Source organism: Lepisosteus oculatus, chromosome 15, assembly GCF_040954835.1.
Source record: "Lepisosteus oculatus isolate fLepOcu1 chromosome 15, fLepOcu1.hap2, whole genome shotgun sequence".
Classification (NCBI taxonomy): Eukaryota; Metazoa; Chordata; class Actinopteri; order Semionotiformes; family Lepisosteidae; genus Lepisosteus; species Lepisosteus oculatus.
Genome location: NC_090710.1, coordinates 23,857,278 through 23,861,656, shown reverse-complemented (window position 1 = coordinate 23,861,656; position 4,379 = coordinate 23,857,278). Strand labels below are relative to the sequence as shown.

At 37.6% G+C, this 4,379-nt stretch overlaps 1 long non-coding RNA gene across 1 annotated transcript; it reads right to left on the bottom strand.

The window, feature by feature from the left end:
* Window positions 1-362: 362 nt before the first annotated feature.
* On the bottom strand, window positions 363-4,020 carry LOC138223147 (uncharacterized). Its single transcript, XR_011181664.1, has 2 exons — window positions 3,437-4,020; window positions 363-1,286 (listed from the first exon to the last, which is right to left on the bottom strand). It is a non-coding gene; the product is annotated as an uncharacterized lncRNA (long non-coding RNA).
* Window positions 4,021-4,379: the final 359 nt, after the last annotated feature.

The window sequence follows — 4,379 nt, the reverse complement described above, 5'->3', positions numbered from 1 at the left end:
CCTGCATAAATAAGGTTTATCCATACACAGGCCTGTACACTGCCTCATGCTCATGAAAGTGACACTGTAGTGTCTGGTTTTGTGAAATTACAAAATTACAAAATTACAAAATTATATATACACATTTGTTTAAACTTGTTTTAATGTTTTATTCAAAACCAGAAATCTGAAACTGAAAAGTTCTAAGGGTTAGTTAGCATGGCAGAGCATTAAATCCACAGCTAATTTCTGTTAGAAATGTAATGGTAATACCATACCTGTGTTAAATGGGATGGATGGGCAACAGCTGGCAAATGATTTAAATGTGTTTTATACCTGTTTTGAATTAAAACTCACAACCATGTCAGGTAAAATTACTGATCTCAAAGTATCTGGAGAGTTTATTTAAATTGACACAGCAGAGGTGTATAGGCAATTTAGGAGAATTAATGTAGGAAAAAATGCAGGTCCAGGTAATGTGTGTGGAAGAGTTCTGCAATGTTGTGCAGATCAGTTATGTGATATAGTTAGTTTGTTTTTTCACATGCCTTTAAATTTACAAATCATCTCCAGTCTGTGAAAGAAATTACAATTATTCCCATTCCAAAAACTGCCAGGCCAAGTGATCTTAACCGTTACAGTCCAGTTGCTCTCACATCTCTCCACAAATAACCCCTTGCATTCCGTATACATCCTCCCTACTGCATAGTACATTTGTACACTAATGATTGTAAGAGCAAACACATAGACATCTCGTTATGTTTGCTGATGACACAGCCACAATCAGGACTTCTTAAAGGACCCAGAAAATCATAATGGTTTGTGATTTTAAATACTGTAAGTAGGTGTAACGAGAGCCTGTCCAGGCTCCCGTGAGGTGTAGTTCAGAACCCTGTGCAGACGGTATAATCTGGAAGTAAATGGAGAAGGACATCAGGGGAAGGTACAGCAGGATTAGGATGGGTTGACTGACAGGGGGCGGTGATCTGGTGCTTGGGGGGCAATGGCGAAGCAAACAAGTCCAGGGAAGTCCAAAATGGGAAATCCGGGGTATATTCTAAAATCCAGGAACCAGGTGATCCATCCAAGACAGACAAAGTTAAAATCCGGAACGGGATCCGGAACAAGAACAGGGAACCAGGAAGATAAAAACAGGATAACAAGGCCAGGCGCTCCGAGTCCCGGTCTCAGATGGTCAGGACACCGTGATGAAGCCTATGCCATCGGGTCTCTCATGGACCCGCTGGTAGGCGGGCTTCCAGGCGTCCATCTCCCAATGCTGAGCCAGGAATAGCAACAGCCCCAGGCTAAAATAATGAAAGACAAACAGAGCGCAGGTGCACATAATCAACGAAATACGAAAGGGTTGGAGCGCTCTTAAGAGGAGGGATGAGGATCATGACAGTAGGCAAGCAGACGTGTGTGAGGTCAGGATTTAAATTTCTTCCTGAACTTCTGTTTCATACTTGTCACGGACGTCCAAAGGGACAAACCGTGGGGAGCAGGAGAGCGGAAAAAGACCCATATGCGTAGCGGCGAGACGGGAAAAAGGCCCGGGCTCGTTAGTGCAAAGAGTTCAGGAATGCCGTATAGAAACCTATGCCCTCAGGGAGCGGACGTGGGGCGCCCTGGTGCTAGGCGGGTCTCAGGACATCCGAACGTCAATGCTGAGCGAGGACAGAGTGCAAGACCCGGAAATATATAGCCCAAGGAAAAGAGAGGGACAGGAAGGACAGCAGACCGGAAACTAGGGACAGGACAGAGAAGGAGCGCCCTCTGGCTGCAGAGGGCGTGACAATACTTCATTAATACTTTATTTAGAATATTGCCTACAGTTTTACTCACCATAGTACAAAATACCGTTGCTCTGGAATCAAACTAAAAACATGTGATTAGATCAAAAGAATACCCTGCATTGACAGGCTATAAAAAACGTTTTAATCTTGAACAGAGACGGCTAGGATGGATCACGTATTCACAATCCAAAGACATGGATTGAACAGTAAAACATGGACCTAGGTTATGAACTGCCTAGTAAGTAAAACAGCTTCCATACTAGTTGGTTGGCTTTTCACCAGGCATCATGACAATAACCCAAATGATATAAGCCAAATGCAACTAAGAAATTCATAAGAAAAGAAAATTGGAAAATCTTGGACTGACCAAGTCAATTATAAAGATTAAATCCAGTTCACCGAGCATTTTACATGGAATAGTAGCAACTTGAAAGGGCTGCAGTAAATCCTTGGCAAGACGCCTCAAGACTAATAAACACAATTAAAACAATCCCCAACCTTAATAGTTAGTTAATGTATATCCCATCAGTGTTGCTAATATTCTGTACTTCACTGTTATTAAAATACATCTTATCTGAAAAATATTTCAATACCATATAAAGAGTTTAATGGATAGTAAGATGCTATAAATAATAATGCTGTTAATGGTATGGTTCTTTTTCTTTCACTGTGTTGGACTAATTTGCCTATATTCTTTTATTTACTTGGTTACCTATTGACTTTCTGTTAGTTCTAGCAAAAAAGTGCATTGCATTGTATAACAAAAGGCAGCAGAGTATAAGGCACGTCAAACCCTGCAATTTCATTAAAAGCATGTGTCACTGTCAAATAGCACCAATTATGTAAGAACTCTAAAATAGGTTATAAACCACTGCAATATCTGGAAATGCAAAGATGTTTTCTGTAGTTCCATTTGTACAGTATATGCTCGTTTTCGGGTATTTTGCTTTACTTCTGTTTCCATTGTCAAGAAAATGTATTTTTGTACTAAATGAAATATTAGAATGTATTCTTCTTTAACTAAACTTTTTATAGTCAAACATCCACAGTATGCGACATGGTTTAGAAAAACATTTGGGATTTGAAATTAGGAGATGAAATCTGGATACTCTGAATTATTGTTTATTAAAATCTAAAACTATAATTCATTATGATGCATTCAATCAGGCACATCAAAATATTCTCACAATGTCACTGTGGAATTCAGAATGGAATAATATAACATGTCTGAGACATAAAAGGTATTTATTTATGCTCACAAATCTGACCTCATTTTTTGGATCATGTCCTTAATAAAAGGGAAGTTAATTCACAGCTTCTATGTATCCTTGTAAACAGAATCACTAGCATTCTACGTAGATTCTAACCTAATCACTGAGTTAACAAGTTCTTGTCAAAGCACACTCTACAAACATCACCCTAAAATAATATGTATACACTATACAGTATCTCCATAAAATAACATCTTAAAGGAAAGATCTTTTGCCAATGGGTTCAGCCTGTATTGAAATGATCGACGTAAAGCCTACCTTGAATATGAACATAAAACAAAGTATAGAGGTACTGTATAAGCTTACAGAAACATGAGGTTGGAGAAAAAAGTCCAAAGGTTACAGCCAAAAAAGGGTATGTCAAATCTTTATAAGAGTGAGGAGACCAACCTGGTGATGGAGCAGACAAATAAGAAGAAGCGTCATTGCTGGACATGTTAAGGACTGAACAGGATCCCAAGAGCCTTCAATTCAAGATGAAATATAACAAATTGCTTCACTAAATCTCTGTCTAAAAGAACTTACATTCTATAAATTGTAATGAGCCATACATTTCACAAAAGTACTATGAGGAGTGCAATTCCTTAACAATGCTTGGATACATAAAGACCAATTTTTTTGTATGTGGTGTGAACTCTGATTTTGCTATGCTTTACAATGTTCTAAAGTGTATGTTATAATGATATTTATATGCAGTTAAGAGTTTTCATTTGAAACACTTAACAAAATGTGCATTTTCAATATTGATAATCCTGTATATTACTAAGCTTAGCTTTTGGGTTTCTCAAGGTGAAAGAAGGATTGCAGTTTTTCTGGCCTAAAAAATGTCTACAGTAGGGTACCTCTATGTTGTGACACAGGGTATACATAAGATTATCAGCTTTTAACGGAATCTTTTAGTTTGTCATATGTTTCCATGAAAGCATTAGACATGTAAACATTGTTTTGGTTCGTGTTTATATTTTGCTGATATTAGGGCGTGGTGAGGCTCCATTGTAATTTTTTAAAGATATTTTTAAAACCTTGTCAAAGACATTGTTTTATGTGAAACATAACATAAAATAATATATTTAATATACAGTTTGAGACATCTGAAATGCAAATCAAAATATTTTGATTTTTGGGGATATCTCAAATTCTTCTTGAAATATCTGGAAGTGACTTTTTATTTAAGAGGCATTATGGTACGTTTTAGAGACGAATGTGGATGTCTCATCACAGTGTGAGCAAGTGTCTCCATGAAAGCTGTTTCCCATTTCCTGACAGTGATCTGCTGTTCTCTCAGCCTTCTGTGATTGGAAGAAAAATAGCTAATTATCAACCTTTTATTACC